Below are 18831 nucleotides of genomic sequence, written 5' to 3'. Positions count from 1 at the left end.
CTAATTATTTTGCTTCTCAAATCATCCCATGAGGCATTGATTGGACTATAAATATGTTTTATTTCAGTTACCCTCCACTAACATTTATAATTTTTTATTGTTGTTGAAGATAGTCTATTAATTGAAATAAGATTATTCTACTAAATAAATGTAAATAAAATTAGTTGGAGGAGTGAGGATATTCAAGTAACCATTTATTTTGGTCAGAAATTAAAAGTAGAATGAACCAAATATCTAAACATCTAAAATGTAGCATTCAAACATTGTCTGTACCTTTCAGAAAAACGAAATTCAATTTAGAAAAATCTTAAGGAAAAATCTGTGTGTTGATTTTGCTATCAAGGGCTGTGGTAGGCAGAGTAATAGCCCCCCAAAGATGGCCAGGTGTGAGTCTCTGTAAGCTGTGGATATATCACTTAGCATAGAGGGTTTTACAAGTACAGTTAATATTAGAACCTTGAGGTGAAAAGGGCAGGATGGTTATCCAGCTGGGGCCAACTTAATCACATGCTTTCTTAAAACCAGAGAGCCTTGCCCATCTGTGGTAAGAGAGGGAAGATGGCGGAAGGGTGGTGAGAGACTCAACATGGCTGACTTTCAAGATGGAGGAAGCGGCTGGGAGTCACAGGGAGCAGGTGGCCCTGAGAAGCTGGGAAAGTAAGTGAACAAGCTCTCTACTCCAGGAGGAGCGAGCCTGCCCTTTGACTTAATTGTTGGGGCATATATGGAACTTGTGACGTACAGAATTGTGAGAGAGTGAGTGTGCCGTTTTTTTGAACCACGAACTTGATGGTAGTTTGCTTTGACTGTGAGAGAAAGTTAACACAAGGCTTTATTGTCGCATGTGGTATTTTAAATTAACCATGAGAGTTTAGAAATGCTCTATGAAGCAGCCATAATTAACTCATGTCTTCTTGGAAAAAAAAAAATCATAACTCTGTAGGAATTTTAACCAAATTAAATGTTGATAGATAATTAGAAGAGGAACTATAGACTTAGGCCTGGGTTTGGGTTTGTAGGTATTTACCAGGTGTTCTTTTCCAGCGTTTTCATGGGAAAGGAAAGTCACTACCTTAAGTTCCTTAAATTTTCTGCTTTTAAGGAGTCATATGGTTAGATTGGCCACACCTGGGTAATCCAAGTTACTCTCTCCACATCAAGAATCTTAACAATAATCACACCTGCAGAAGTCCTTTTGCTATGTAAAGATAATATTTAACAAATAAAGCATGAGATTGAGAGAAAGGATTTAAATTTTGGCTTTTCATGAGGAGATACTGGTTTATATACTTTGAAAAAGCTTTTGTATGTTTCATAACATGCCTTTCCTGAGTTATAAGTGTAAATGGTTATTAACACCCCAGCAACCAACAGTTATATTTTAATTGAAAAAACCAGCATCTGTATCTGGCAAAATAATTGAAGTATCTCTACTTGTGGAAAAAAGTCAAAACTATTTTATAGTTTTACCACACTATAATTTAATTTCTGCAAGAATCTAAACATGAAAGTTAAAAGTAACATAACAATGGAGTTTAAAGAGATTTTAGATTTTCCCAGAACACCAGGGCTTTGGAAATCTGTGAAGTACTTTACTCAATTTACATTTGAATTAAAAATTAAAGAAAATACTTGTACAGATTACTTGATGTCCTGCAAAAGGAAATAAAAATTTAAAAAATTGAAACATTAATGGCATGCATAATATGTATCAGGTATGTCACATGTGATATTCTAATTTTTTTTTTTAACAAATCCAGTCAGGTATTACATTTTTCTGTTTTTACAGATGAGAATATTGAGTTTCACATTTTAGTTATAACTGTAATCATGGAACTGATAAATGACAGGAGAATTCACTGCATGTTCTATTGACTCTGAAACGTTTGCTTTTTAAAAATCTCCAACCTAGTGTCTCTCCCTTTTAACTGAAAAATAAGCACAAAGATAACCCCCATGTCTGCACAAAGCCAAACAAATCCCTGTGAACAAACAGTACAGGCAAGCCAAGTGGAAGCTTATACAATGGAACTCAGTCTGCGGTGGATTAAATGTGGTCACATACACTTTGATGCTCCTCCCAGGGAGAGGTGAGGGGCTAGGTCTCCTCCTCTTGATCGTGGGTGACCCTTGGGCAGCTTCTGTTTTGATTCACAGGATATGGGAGACGTGAGGCAATGTCAGATACTGGGTCCAGGCTTCTTCCTCTGACAGCTTCTGCACCTTGTCTCCGGGACAGTCATGCTGGGAACTGTGCTGAGGCCACCATGCTGTGAGGAACACCAAGCTGACTTTAGGAAGATGTGAGTGGGAGGGAGGAGGGGGAAGCCCAGCAGTCATCCCCTTCTCCAGCCCTTCCTGTCCTCCCAGCTGAGGCTGACTATGAGCAGAAACGAACCTTCCCTGCTACATCCCATCCAGATCCCTGACTCTCAGAATCATGAACTATAATAATTACCTTTGACTTTCAGCTATTACACTGGGGCATGGTTTGTTATACAGCTGAAAGCAATCAGAACACTGATATATAATAGTTGATTATTTTGTTCTATGTCTATATGTGATAATCATAGACACATCCATCCTGCTTTCTGGTTTTCTAGTAATTCTTAAGGAAAGGAAATGCTGTTTATGACTTCATCTTTGACTCTTCCTTCAAACTAATATTCATTCAAATGTCAACAAGTCTTAATGCTTGGAATCTTTTGAGCCAAGCACTTTTCACTTAGGAATCACCACACAGTTAATTGTTTTCATGTTTTATCCCAGTAACTTGCAGTTGCAGATACACATTTTAGGGTGAATTTAGCTATGCTGGTGAAAATAATATAGTGTTTGATGTATCCAAAAATCTTAAACTGGAAAACAGGCTCAAGGTCAGTATGTTCTGGTCAATCCCCTTGCGAATGGTAAGATAGTATATGAGTATTAGCCATTTTCACTTAAAGCTGTTTGGTTAGTGAGTCCCTACATGTAAGACTGTGGTGATGTGTCTTGTCCAGGTTTCTAAATTTTTAAAGTGATAGCTTGTCACACCTTATGCCAACATTTAGACTATGTATCTGTGAGAAATAAGAAAAAAACAGAAAAGATGAAGTCTACAGATTTTGTAAGCAGGAGATTGTTTTATGACTGGATGGGTTTATGTTGTTCACAAGAGTTTAGTAGGAATTGCAGACACAGCAGGGGGACATCTGTGTATGGTTCCATACATCCCAGTTAGTATCTCACTTACAGATGTGGGGGAAAAAACAAAACAGCTATCCATGTGGACTGGAGCCTTATCCCACAGAATGAGGATCTCCTTCTAAGTTTCACAGAATGTGGAACTGGTTAATGGAATGTGTTTTACAGAAAGTCAGCATGATAAACATAATAGGAGCCAAGGCCAATTGGTTTAGTAGTATCATAAGATATGACTGTGATGAGGGAAAAATAACTCTGGAGCTACACTGTCCATTATGGCAGCTCCTAACAGTACCTGGTTATTTAAATTAGGTTATTCAGTTCCTGTGCAGTACTGGCAGTGCTCATTAGCCGCGAGTGCCTGGGTACCATATTGGACAGCCCAGATATGGATCATGTCCATCACTGTAGAAAGCTCTGCTTCATATTACTTTTCCAGAACCAAGTTGGGCTCTTTTGGAACCTAGAGGGTAGAAATGCTAAATCTCCATGTGATACTCTACCAACCACTTTCAGTTGAAAGGTCTGCCAGCCTGTGTGTTGATCTGGAGAATCCTAAAAGCTGCTGGACTCTACAGATGCCCGCAGACTTTAAGATCGGATAGCAGAACACTTGAGAGCATCCTTGCAGTGACCCCTGTTTGGTTGGTTTAAACTTGTCCTGGGACTCACCCCTCCATTCACAAATGTTTACTGAGACCTGACTCGAGCACCAAGATTCTGTGGTGAACAAAACATGGGCTCTGCTCTCATACTATTCATGGGGTTCTAAAGGAAATCAGTCCTAGATCTTTATTGGAAGGACTTATACTGAAGCTCCAGTACTTTGGCCACCTGATGCAAAGAACTGACTCATTGGGAAAGGCCTTAATGCTGGGAAAGATTGAAGGTGGGAGGAGAAGGGGATGACAGAGGATGAGATGGTTGGATGGCATCACTGACTCAATGGACATGAGTTTGGGTAAACTCCGGGAGTTGGTGATGGACAGGGAGGCCTGGCGTGCTGCAGTCCATGGAGGTGCAAAGAGTTGGACACGACTGAGCGACTGAACTGAACTGCTCTCATGGAGATTACATTCTATGTGGTTGAAATGTTTTTTTAAAAAAATCAAGCACATTAAGATAATTTTATACTTTCTTAAGTTCTACGATGAATATTTTTAAAAGGCAATGGAGTGGGGAAGGCTGGTGTTCTGGTGACCAGAAAAGGTTTTGTTGAGAAGGAGCTAGTCACACAAAGCACCAATGATTCATTTGATCCATAAATATGTTAACATATGCACCCTTGTTATCAGCCAGCTAGTGTACTAGATTACTACTGGGGTGTTTTTACTACCACTAAAACACCATAAACTGTGTTAGAAATGTGGGACCCATGTCCATTCCCAACATACTGTATTGAAATTTCTTGCATGTAGTCCAAAAATTAGTATCTTTAAAAATCACCAGAAGTAGTTTTTAGGCATAGCCAGAATGATAGTAAAGACACCCGAATGTTCTCTTGAACTTGACTTAGTAGAAAAGAGAAACAATTAAAAGGAAGCAAATATTATGATCAAGGTTGTGTTGGCTTCAAAATGAATAAAGGTTTGGAGAGGACAGAAAGTGAATTACAAGAGACAATTAGGAAACTAATCCATATTAAAAGTTATAGAAGACTGAACGAGAGAAATTAGAAAAAGTAGTAACATTTTTTTCCCACTGTGAAATTAGAAAAAATAAAAATAAACAGACAAAGAGTCAGCAGGAACCCTGAGATTTTCGATTTCATGTCTGATATAAAGAGGATGATGTTTCGAGATATAACCAAATCAGAAATATTAGGAGAAGGAGACTGGGGTTGTTTTCATACACTGTAAATTTGTAATTCTTATTGCAGTTGCTTACTTTTCCTTTTTCTAAAGTTCTGAGACAGGCATAAGTAACAAAGAAAAACATGATTTCATGTCAAAGACTAAGCTAGATAAAAATTACTCATACTCAAGAAAATTTTAAGCCTCCCATGTTATCCAGAATACATATGCTATAAATTGGGATTTCTGAGTTAGATCCACCTTCTTATCACAGATAAAGTTGAAAAGGAAACCAGGTTTTTGTCTTTTCCAGAATCAGTTTTAGAACTTGTATGATGAGGAATATTCTTCCAAAACAAAGTCACTTAACATCAAAGTCCAATTAAAAAGTAAACCTGACTAAATGTATTCACTTATTAGCTCGACCTAAGTCTGAGAACTGGGCCAAACTTTTCGAATTATACTGTCATTATTTACAAAAAAAAAAAAAAGGAAATGTTAACTAACATTATTAAATAAAAGCATCATATACACACACACATAGGGACCAAAATAAATGCTAATATTAATGACTGTTTAAGATGTATATATACACACAGTGAAGATAAAATACTTCTTGAACATTGCTGGAAATAGTAGCTGTGCCAGGAGAAAATTTATACAGTCTCCTTGGCTGTAGGGTACACATTTATTTTGTTATGCAACTATACAAAAAAGTCACTTCCACAGTTGCCTAAAACAAAATTGAAGTCTAACACTTTGCATTTAAAGTTCTTTCCCCTGTTCCATTTCATGAGGAACGGCAGTTTATGAAACTTAGGTGTTTTCAAAAATAAATGTAGTATAAATGATACCTTGGTCTGTGAAATAGAAACTTTTTGTGTGCATTTCAAGAAAAACATTACATCTGTTGATAATTGATTTTTTTCATAATCCCACTTTTATCTTTTAATGGATGTGAAATAAATTAAATTCCTTTTTCTTTTCTGCCTTTCTGCCTCAGCTCTGTAGCACCATCAAGATATCATTTTATATTCTTCTAGATCTTATTTTATTTTATTTTAATTTTATTGAAGTTTGGCTGATTTAAAATCTGTTAGTTTGGGGTATACAGCACAGTGTTTCATGTATATTTATTGTTTTTCCTTATAGGTTATTACAAAGTATTGACTATAGTTCTCTGTGCTGTGTAGTAGGTCCTTGTTTGTTTTATATAGTGTGTATATGTTAATTCCAAACTCTATTCTATGCTTATAGGAATATACATTTTTGTTACTTTTTCCCAAATAAAAATGACTTTGCAATGTGCTTTTGGGTTTACTTACACTGAATGTTTTTCCAAATCAGTACATATGAATTTATGTTTCTTTTTAATTGTTCCATGAATTTCCTTTAAGATATTTTCTATCATTGATTTAAGCATTTTTCTGTTAATTGAGAATTCTCGTTCAATTTTTGATTAGTAAACTACAATGTACTGAGCAACCCTGGACATATTTTTGTTTACTTGTTTGTAAAAAGGCCAGTATTTCTGTAGGACAGACCCCTTAAAGTAGAATTTCTAGTGAAATTGCTGGGTCAAAGGTGATGCATATTTTCATTGTGACAGATAATGTTTATCTGACTTTAAAAAAGCCATCCTCATGCCCATCAATACCATTGCAAGAGCTCATTTTCCTTTCACTGATGTTATCAATCTATGGAAATGTTGCCGATCAAGTAGGTGAATAACTTAACTTGTTTAACAGAAAGCTGATATATGGTATTCATGATGGATCCTTTAAGTTGTCTTCTTGGCCACATTCCATTTGGTCTTGGGCAGATATTTTTGTATTTTGCTTGGATGCCATATTCAGGCAAGTTATATTTTGTGCTTAAGAGAGTTTTCCTAATCTGACCAGACATTTAGGCCACCTATCTAGATAAAGATGCCCCCTTTTTATCTGAAATATTTGATCTCTCCTGCCCTGTCATAGGGTTTTGTGTGTGTGTGAGATGATCACCTCTGTGGGGGGTCCAGGTTTTCCCAGGGATTTTGAAGCATGGTAACTTCACTGAAATGTTGATGAGCCCAGACATGAAGGAGGTGATGATGACAGAAAAGGATAATTGGGAAGTTCTGCCCTGGGGAAGAAATAGTTTGTGTCTGGGAGAGAAGGGCTTGACCATTCTTTCTCAAATGACATTTCTTTTTGAAAGACAGTGTTAAAAGTGTGCAGTCCCAGAGACAACCTGGTTATTGCAGAAATATCTACCATGGCATGCTTGAACTCGTTTTCTTTCAAGGTTGAAAAAAATAGAAAAATGTGCATCTCTTGAAGAGATTTTCAAACCGTCATTGTGAACAGTAATCCAGTATTTCAATTTATAAATTGAAAGGGTTTTAAATAAGAAGCAATTATTTCAGGCAGAAAGCAAACATAAATGCCAGCAGCCAAAACAACCTGTGAAAAGATATGCTTAAAACTGAGATTTTTATATATATACATTTATCTGTAGTTCTTGACTTTTAAAGTCCACAGACATTTTACCCTGAGGAATGAATATGAAACATTAAAATATTGAAGAAAGGCATAAGAACACTTTAAAAATATTTTTAATATTTAAGAAAATACTAATATTGTGTTACCAACTCCAAAGCCAAACAGAAAACATTCCTCAACATGATTAGAAGTTAGAGGGAGAAGAAAACCATAATAATATTTTTTATTACTTGTATTTTGGGAACACTGTTATTTGCCAGTCACCTAATACATAAAAGTAGATTCACTCTTATTATGTAAGAAAGTTTGTATTCTTTCATTTTAAGGGAAGGTTTCAGCAAAATTGTCTGATTGTACATTGTAAATGCTTTAAGAGTGATTGAAGTCATGCTTCATTAGAAAAATCTCAGGACCCTTTAGCTTCTACCTGTCGTGCTGATGTGTTTTTTTTTTTTTTAGAGGCCCTGTCAGCTTGGCCTCTGTTCAAAAGCTGTGTTTTTTCTTAAATTGAGAAGTGTTTTTTAAAAAGCAAATTCAACGTTACTAATTCAAATATTATCTTAGTCTCTGAAAGTAAATAATGATATAAATTGCATTAAATGCTTGTCTATACTTAGGAGGATCTCTCTCTGTGCAGATAATATATTTTATGTCTTTCTATGTATAGACTCTTTCCTTTTAATGACTATGTAGTATTTCCATGTATACTTTGTGACCCTGTGGACAGTAGCCCACCAGGCTCCTCTGCCCATTGGATTATCCAGGCAAGAATATTGGAGTGGGTTGCCATGCCCTCCTTAAATTACTCTCAGTGGTTATTTAATGTTTACATTTTTCCTCCAAGACAAGGAATCCTTAATGAGTATTAACCATGTTTGTTTATTGGTCCATGTATCAATCTACCACATTCTCTACCCACACATACAAATACTGTGAAAATCATTTGCACCAGTGTGTAGTCTCATTACTTCTTTACTGCAAATATTGCCACATAAACTCAACAGCACACAACAAAATATTTATTTTTTGTTTTTTTCACCTAATTTTTGTCAAAACTAGAACCTAACTTGGCATTTTTTTTTTTTGAATTTGGCATTCCTAGTATGTTTTATGGTATATAATTAGCACTTAAACAATATTTGCTGAATGAAAAATAAACATTGGCTATTTTGGAGTATTTTTAAGCAAGAGAAAACACACTTATAAAATAAATATTTGAACATTTTGTGCAGTATGAACGACATATTAATGAGGATTTTTTGGATATTTGAAATTTTTACAAATAATTTTATTGTTAGTCAAATGATTAAATAATAATCATCCTTTAAAGGATTATATTGAAATGGGCAAATTGGTTTCATGTCAGTCATAATTTTCAAATTTTTTTAGTGTAATAATAGGTTTTCTTTATTACACAGTGATTCAGATTGAAGTATAAAAGTTCTGGAGAGATTAGATACTACTACATTAGTTTGCCACATTAGTATAAAAAATACATCACATATTAAACTAGTATACATGGTTCAAGATTTTATCAACCAACTCAAGTTCATTGAATTTGCTCTGTTTCCTGTTGGTCTTTTTTTTTTTTTTTTCAATAATGATGGCTCCTAAATTGGGGCTTTCCATATACTAATTTGTATGTCTATCATTAATATTAGGTCATTTGATATAAAGTTTCAGTGTTCTTTAGCTAGTTTTAAATAAACTTAAAATTTGTTCTTCGTTCTCTGTGTGAACAGCCGGATTAACAGGGAAAGTGTCTGGAGTAACAAGTCAATATGGTTGGTTAATACCCTTCTCTTCTTGAGCGTGTAAAGGAAAATTTTTTATAAATAGCCTTTTTAATGCAATGGTTCTTTTAAAAATCACACCAGTAATAATTCTGTGCAGAAATAAGGCAGCCAAATGTGTGGAAATAAATTCCATTTGTGTATAAAATATCTAAGATAGGAAAAATTATACTTGTAAAGTTTAAAGCTAGCTAAGGATTCATTGAAAAAAATTTTCATATACCATCCCTCCAAATCTGGTTTTAAAGAGGCTGTAACATAATTCTAGGAATAAAAACCTTCTGGAACCAGGGTCTATGGAAAAGAGATTACAGCCCCCGTAACATTCTAGAAATGCAAAGAGCCTGCAAGATCATCTCAGAGAAGTTTCTTTTCTTTCTTTGCTATAGATTAAACAGGGGTTCTGAAAACACTGCTTTCCATGAGCATACATTTCTTCCATTGGTGCTGAATTTTGTATTGATTAATTACATTTTTTTCTTCTTTGGAAAGAAAACTTTTAAGGATGAAAATCACTGTTCTGCTCACACGAAAACTTCCTATTGACTTTGAGAGGTAAGCATTGACTTTTGATGGGAGGGTGCAACTTATTGAAGATGGAATTTGAACCCCTGGTGAGATGATGCTTCTAGGGTATAGTTTAGTTATCTAAAAAGAAAGTGTCTAATGTCCGTCTAAAGAATCGTATGCCTTTAGATCTTTATATGGGTAAGTTCAGTAAGACATTTTGACATAGAAAATTTCAACTTTGAAAAGGAACTTTAAAAAAAAATGCTACGTTCATTCTTTTGAAATATATCTGAGTACAGGAAGGGTAACTGAACAAGGAGCAAGGAGCTAAACAAAGAGTAACTAAACAAAGAGCAAGGAATGCTGGGCACAGGGTTTTTGACCACTTTGAGCTGTCAGTTTCTCAAAAAGTATCAGATGCTGGGAAGTCTATGGAGGCTTTAGAAAGGAATCAAACAATGCCTGACGATGCATAAGCCTGAATCATCTTCTGTGCTATTCCATGTCTTTTGTATGTAGAAACATCACGCGGACTGTGATAGGGGCTGAGTGGTATAGGTTCAATGCTTTCAACATTTTCCAACTCGCATGTCAGGCCAAAACTGTAATAACAAAGCTCAGGGCAGCTGCCTGCACTGAGTTTGGTTCTAACTCAGGTGAGAACCTGAGTTATCATGTCTCTGTCCTTTAGGAATGCACATGCATATATGTTTTCAAATATGAAGTCAAAAGACATTTCAAGATTTGAATGGAATTCTTCAGACTTTAAAGTAATCTGAAAGAGCAATAGTTTGAAACTTTCCCAAGGATTAAACAAATGGCAAGATCTTGTCTGTTTAAATGTGTATATCTTCAGGCCTGTCAGATCTCATAGGGTTGTATTTTCAATATAAAAATAGCAGGTTAAATTTAAACTGTACAGGGTCATGCAGACTCCTGACTAATTTATTTTACTGATTTGTCCTAAAGTCTAAAGTAAGAATGATTTTGTAATTTTGTTTATAGTAAAGTATTTGAATAATAAAAACCCAGTGTCTCTTTAATATATTACATTCTTCTGCAGACCTTCATATATACTCAGTATCTAATATAACATTTATGGTTAGGTAAGTTAATTTTTTCAGTTTCATATAAGTGACCTATTTAGGACTCCATTAAAGATTTAGAGGGAGAAACCCCCTATTCTTTCATAATGTTATTACCCTGTGCCATTCCAATAACATTTAATAGACGGTCAACATTCTCCAACATTAAGCTTCTGGTATGGGAGCTTTGAAAACATCACATATATTTGGATTTCTCTTTAGCACTTTAGAAGGATCATAATCATAATTTAAAATCAGATTTGAAATACTGTTTTCTAAAAAAACTGATATACGTATTTTTCCTTGGGTGGAGAGGCAAGGAGGGACATTCCTTTGGTATGCCCTGTTTATCTTTATGACTCATTGGTTATCAATTCAGTCACTGTATTTCTGAGTATGAGAATAAATATGTTTATTGAAACAAATCAACCATAGTGTGACAAGTTAAAATTTGTTTTCAGAGATAAAGTCAGTTCCTATGTAAAAGTATATAATTAAAATGGTATAAAACCCTACTTCCTCATAAGGACAACCATTGGTTCTTTGACAGAACAAGTATTGATTGAATATCTATCCATTCGACACAATAACTTTCCCATACTCTGAATTTACAGTGATGATCGAAATGAACAGGTTTCACAGGGACCCTTTACCTAGGAAAAGACTATCAATAAAATGGTCAGAGTAATAGATGTGTTCTTGATTCCAATTTAGATGAAGATTCTGAAGGAAAGAGACCCAAGTCAATGAAACCGGCTTACAGTAGAGATCAGAGAAAGTCTCCCTCTTCAAAAAGAATTATTGATTGAGCTGAAGGAAATCTTCCGGATAAATGGCTGGAAGGGCAGGGTCTGGGTGGCATTCCAGGAGACATCAGAGAGGAAAAGACCAGGAGTGGGACCTACTCAGGGAGTGGAACAAAGTTCACACTGGAGGAGGATGCAGGGGGTGAAGGACCACAGCTCAAGATGAAGTCAGGGATCTGGTTAGGCAAGGAGTCAGAAACTGATCCAAAAAGCACTGGGAAACCTTTAGCACAATAAGTCCCTTCAAAAATCTAGGAGATACTGTGTAGCACAGGGAATTATATTTAGTATCCTATGACAAGCCATAATGGAGAAGAATACGAAAAAGCATATTTAGATGTCTGAGTCACTTTGCTGTACAGCAGAAATTAACACAACATTGTAAATCAAGTATGCTTCCATTTAAAAAGCAAAAACTCTGAGAGAGGACAGTGGCAGGCATCGGTGGGGGTAAGGCTTGACAGTCACTTCTCTGCTATGTTTTTACAGGTAGAGGAGTATTTCAAGGCATTATCTGGTACTAGGATGCAGTAACCAATCAGCATGGGAGACTACTCAATCCGAACCCGCTGCGGTACCTGCAGACGAACATCAACTCTGCATGGTCGTGTGACTCTGAAACACTCTTTCAAACTGACGTATATATACACTACAATACGTAAAATAGATAGCTAGTGGGAACCTTCTATAAAGCACAGGAAGCTAATGAATTAGTTGGGGTGGGATGGAGGGAGGTCCAAAATTTTGGGAGCGGAAATATGTATGCATATGGCTGATTCCCTTCTTTGTACAGCAGAAATGAACACAATATTGTAAAGCAATTATACTCCAATAAAAATAATACATAAATACATAAATAAAATAAAAGATCATTTTATGTTGTTGTCTGTCTGAGGGTTAGACTTCTGGTAGCATCCGTGACTCTGCCGTGTGAGATCTGCTTTTTGCGGCAACTTTTATTTTTCTTCACATAAGAAAATGACAAATGATACTTCTCCTTCTTAATAAGCAGGGCTAGGTTAGGATTATCAGAAAGTCAGTACTTACACCAAAGAGAATGTTGCCACCAAACCTACAAAATTCCATCCAATCTGCTAAATTGAAAAGCTCCTCCCTGATTGTCTGGAAATCTCATTGTCTCCCCACTCTAGCTCTTTTATGAGTTATCATAACTCAGCAGTAGCTGTAATGTAACTGACCAGCACTGATGATGAAATCAATAACCACTAAAACAAAAATAAATGGTGTTTGGGGTGTAAGAAACATTTAGCCATTTTTATCTTAGGGAAAGTACATCTGACTGAAGTGTGCTCCAACTCCTAATATTTCACATTTTTTTTTTTAATAAACTCCAATTCTGCTAAAATTTCTGCAGTGTCTAATCAATATACATAATGGTGGCCTGTCTCTCTGGGCTTAAATAGAATCAGTGCGTCATTTAGGGAGGAAACACTCTGTCATTTAATTCCGTTAAAAATCACTTCCTGGTGGGAATTTATTTAAAGCTCTCCCTACTCTTCAGCTCAAAAGCTTTCACACAAGTAAGGTTTTGGGAGGAGACAGTGGAGAACTTAGTTTCAAGTCTCTCAAAACTTAGGAGGTAAGAGGTAAAGTGATGCCTCTTCATCCTCCACATAAAAATAGCTTTAAATATGTAAATATTTTAATACCACTTTTCAGTGGAATAAAATGAGATGACACCACTTTGAAAGCCTCAAGGTCATCAGTTCATTTTTAAGGGTCATTGATTCTTAAGTTTCTACATCCTGACTGATTCACCTGTTAAAAGGATGGAACCATTTGAGAATATCGAGATGTCATGATAGATTGGTCTTTTTGCAGGAATATGGTGATTTCTCCTATTTCTATTTTTCTATTCAATACAGCTGAACATGTAAGCTGCAATGAGCTCTGTGTCTGAGCTAGGAAACCTACTGGAATAGGTTGCAATTTAAGGAGGAAGATTTATGGAATCACCAGGGACAGACAACACAGTTTAGCAAGAAGTTTCCAGAGGAGAAGGCTGGGTATAGAAGATGGTATAACTTGGGACCTTGAAAAAAGCCATAGTAAGCCTCTGATAATAAAAAGAAAAAGTGTATGCTCTAGACAATGTATGTGGGTATCTATAATTTACATTAAATCTATAGACATATATCAAAATTGATCTATGAGTTTCTATTTATATCTACTATCTTATCTAAGTACTATTTGCTTAAAATATGTAGGGTGACAAGGGAGGCTACATCTCACATTGTCTATTCTTGTTAGAGCATGAAAGTATGAAGGGATTGTGATTAGAAGCATTTATGATTCAATCAAGTACTAAGCACTGTCAAGATGATATATCTAATCAGGTATTATGTGGGGCATATGATTGCGGATGATTAGTCTGCTGTCTTAAGAGTCAGACTATGGATATTTAGGTTATGATTTTCAAGTTTAAGAGGACAAAGTTAATTGCCTGCTGAACTCAAAGCCCCATTCAGAAGAGACTAACAGGCAAAGGCAAAAATGCATGATCATCTACGCTGACTTGATTGGCTCTGTTGGAACCACAGCAGGAAAGGTCTGTGACTGTCATACCTGGAACTAGGTTTTGCTGACTCATGGGGCACACAAGTTTTGAGGGATACATGCTGTGAATTTGTAAAGTAAATAAATAAAGTCACATGTAAAGTATAACTATCTGGTCCTTTGCATAGCATATTAACACTGAAACAATTCCAGATGGGCTATTGACAAAAAAATACTTAAAAATAACATGAACGTGTGGTCATGCAGTCGTCTCCAACTCTTTGTGACCTCATGGACTGTAGCCTGACAAGCTCCTCTGTCCGTGAAAGTTTCCAGGCAAGGATATAGGAGTGGGTTGCCATACCCTCCTCCAGGGGATCTTCCTAACCCAGGAATTGAACCCGGGTCTCTTACATCTCCTGCATAGGCAGGTATGTTCTTTACCACTAGTGCCACCTGGGCTGCCTTGTCAAATAACAATTTATCAAGACTCTTCATTTGAAGTTTTCCTCTCCCCTTGTAAGTAAAAGAATCATTTTAGTTGCTTTCTTCCCCCACTTTTTTTCTCCCTTCTTCATTGAACAATACAATCTTCTGGCCGATATGAGACCTGTTCCGTGGACCAGAGCCTGTCACAATAACAGAACTCTCAGAAGCATTTCCTGTGTTAGAAATCCATCCCTTACTTCCTTCAGACTATTATCAAAGTTGATTAAGTCACCTATATTTTAGGCTCTTGGTCTCTGACTTCCCCTGATTTATGGCCAAAATTGTTGCACACCGGGTGCATGAGTAAATAGGATCCCTTTTGCTCATCTTTTTAGGGCAAAATAAGTCCATTGATAATAGTAGAGAAGGAATAAAAGAAGAGAGGAATCTTTTTTTTCTTTTTCTTTTTGAACCCAAAGAGCTCAGTACTTGTCTTAAGTCTTAAGCTCACTGCTTGCTTAAATTTGGAGACCCTATTCATACACTGCAGTTTGCAGTCCAAAGGACTGGACTTATTCTGTATAATTTATTTGAACACAAGTGTCTTCTTTGTCGGGTTCTTTATTTATCCATTTTGCCAAATTATCTACAAGTAGGAATATTGAAATAAGATCTTTAGCTACTTACTCTGGATCTCAGTTTTCTTTTGAAGGGCAGTTATTAAAAAACTCCTAGGATGTCTCACTTGCTTCTTTTTGGTACAAAGCAGTGTCATCATTTTTTCGAGTATTATATTTCTCCTCAATAATTGATATGTTACATTAAAAGAACACAAAATGGTCTTAATTATGCAATAATGATCAAGGCAAAGAGTGTTTCCTGGGAACTAATGGTGGCCTGAGAGGACATGATGGCTTGAGGTCCAGCTGGTTAATAAGCCACAGGAAATGCTGTGGGCCAAGATCTGTATTATTTCCCTGAGATGAAAATGAACAAAAAAAGGGGGGGGTTGCAAAATGGACTTTTCTCCACTAATGGGTAAAATGGCCTCATTTCGGATGCAGAAGACATTTTAGTAGAAAGAATGTGTTTCATAACAGCTAAATCATAATTTTCAGTGATTTTTACTTTTTGTTTTTAACACAGTACAGGATAGGGGATATTCTACTTTTGATTGGAAATTTTAATGCAACTGAAAGTACTACACAACTTTGGAGTTTTGTCTAGTCTTGTTTGCACCATAGAACGTTATGACCAACATTTGTTGTGATAGCTTTTTTTTTTTTTAATGTGTGTGAGGTAGATATATATTTTATAAACTTTTAATGTTAAAAGGTTACTTTTGAAAACATTCAGAAAATAGTATCTAATAAAAATCAAAGAAAGTACAGGCTTTATTTTCTTTTGTTTCGAAGATTCTTTCAAATGTTAGGGAAAGATAGCCAACTGAAAAGATAGCTTTAAGGTCTTACGTGGTTTTACTTAAATTATAAATACAGTTTTGTTGTTTTTCAGTCACTGAGCTCAGTCCTGTCCAACTCTTTGAGACTCCGTGGACTGTAGACGCCCAGACTCCTCTGTCCGTGGAATTTTCCAGGCAAGAATACTGGATTGGGTTACCATTTCTTTCTCCTGACCCATGGATTGAAACCACGTCTCCTACATTGGCAGGCAGATTCTTTACCACTGAGTCCATAACAAATGTGAACACTGTCTTTTCACATTTCTTACGTGACATTAATCAATTCTGGCTTGGTTCATCTATAGACATTTTGTGAAAGGAGTTGGCATTTTAACATCTTGAGAGAGATTCATCTCCCAGTGAATGATATTAAACATATTGAGATAGTCTCTATCAGAGTAGCTGAAGGGGACATCCATGTGATCAGAATCAGTATATACAGAAATGCAGACGTCCTTAAAATAATTTCTAAGTGCTTTATGTTTTTCAAAAGAGTGAAGCAGTTTGAATAAATATAACAAGTTTAGAATGAATATTTAGACCCATGTCTAAATCTAGGTCAGATTCACACCTGAAAAGATGCTCCCTTGCATGGGGCAGAGGAAAGAAATCCAGAAGTCTCTACTCCAGCAGAGTAGCTCTGCCTTCCTTAGGAAATTCTTCCAGGTAGAGATTTATTGGAATCTACAAATATCCTCTTTGAGCATTGGACCCCTTGGTATATCATAAGCACCAGAGAAAAGTCACCTTCATTTTGACATGAAATGGCTTAAAATTCAGATGACTTTTCTCCACATATCTCATATAATTTGCATTAAGGAAATACAGATTTTGGTAGCGGTTGGTAGAAGTTATTTTGAAATAAAAGGAAAGTGTGCCAGGGAAGAACAGCAGAGCAGAGAGCAGTGAGTCATCAGACGCATTTTAGGGGAAGAGAGGAAAGAGAAGGGAGGTGAATCCAGGGATGGAGAGACAATGGCAACCCAGACAGAAGAGTCTGGCAGCCAATAGGGCATGTGTTTCCAAAGAACTGGACATGACTTTGTCACTCGGCGTGCACACACGTGCACATGCACATGCGCAAAGCAAGAGTGCATTGTAATCAATTTGAATGTTAGTGCTATTTGGCCCTAAAGAGTTTTTCTGATGAGATGAATCCTGCTAAATAATAGTCTTTGACCCAGTTTGAGTCTTCAGTGTATCTTAGATGTTTGTTTTCTCAATCACATGGCTACATAGATCAAATGCAGTGTCTATCAAGTCCAGCCCTCCCATTCAAGGAGTTAAAAATGAAGGAATGTTGGAGCCCATGTCTGCAGTGTGGTACTGACCTTGTGCTTGAGACATATTTGAAACTTCGTGTTTTTCGTGGAAGACTTAGAACATGGCATGAAAAATATGTTCTTTTTTTTTTCCTCTTGATATTAAGTAGCTGAGGCAGTGACTAGAGACCCAGATCTCTTTTTCACGCATGCACGTGCAATCCAGGTTATTTTTAAAAGTTTATCTACTGCTCACTTGATGGCAAGACTTTTGAGACAACAAACTCCTTCATTCTTCACTATCGTGTGTGTGTGTGTGTGGGCACACATGCCCAGTCATGTACGACTCTTTGTGACCCTATGGACTGTAGCACCTCTGTCCGTGAAATTTTCCAGGCAAGAATACTGGAGTGGAGTACCATTTCTTACTCTAGGGGATCTTCCCAACCCAAGGATTGAACCTGTGTCTGTTGTGTCTCCTGCATTGGCAGGTGGATTCTTTACCACTAGCAACAGCTGGGAAGCCAAATACGTTGATATTGAATGGATGAGTGAATGCTAAATGCACCTGAATATTTTGGGGACTAGTCTGTATGTTCTTTTAGCATTATATTTAGATACAGTTTTCCCACAGATTATCAAAGCTTTTTTTTTTTTTTTCCCCTTTGTGCTTTTTTATTTTCCAAAAAAAAAAAAAAAAAAAAATGTAGGCCTTGGACAGGAACACCACACTCTTCTAGATGTAAATATTCTATCTCTTGATTTGTACTGTGAGCTGGAGGTAGGGATGGATTAGATTAATCAAGCTGGAAATCAAATATGATACCTCATCCCTCCCAACATTCCATAGTTTCAGTAGACTCAATCCCATCCTCTATCCCATGAGAAATGATCTTTCAAAGATAAATGAAAAATACGTTGTTGTTCTGTCACTGCTTAGAACTAGCTGGGAGTTTGCTAGGCCAAGTGGTAACACCTGACACATGACTATCATTCTTCAATAGTTATATGCAACTAATACTGTCTGTATATTTTTGGTAATAGTGAAAAATTGTTGATGTTTGGCTTTTGGCAGGAATTCAAGATAGTACGACTGAGTTTTCCTTTGTTAAATCTATACATTCAAATTATATACCAATAGGACTTGGGAATTTTGTTTCCACCCAATATATGTATATACATAAACATATTACAGGCAAAATGATAATTAACAAACTTCCAGGAATGAGTACAGAGTATATTCTAGTGTGACAGATTTTTTTTCTTCACAATATTAATTTTGTGTACATCTACCACATGTCAGATACTCCATAGTGTCTGTGGTAGAAACAAAAGCCTTACCCAACATTCTTCTACAGAGAAAATATATTAGCAGCGAGTGTGTGTGTGTTCAGTAGCTCAGTCATGGCCGACTCTTTGTGACCCCATGGACTGTAGCCCACCAGGCTCCTCTGTCCATGGGATTTCCCGGCAAGAATCCTGGAACAGGTTGTTATTTCCTCCTC

This window comes from Giraffa tippelskirchi, chromosome 12 (assembly GCF_054371585.1).
Source record: "Giraffa tippelskirchi isolate mGirTip1 chromosome 12, T2T-mGirTip1v1.2.pri, whole genome shotgun sequence".
NCBI classification, from domain to species: domain Eukaryota; kingdom Metazoa; phylum Chordata; class Mammalia; order Artiodactyla; family Giraffidae; genus Giraffa; species Giraffa tippelskirchi.
Note: the sequence above shows the minus strand (reverse complement) of the source record.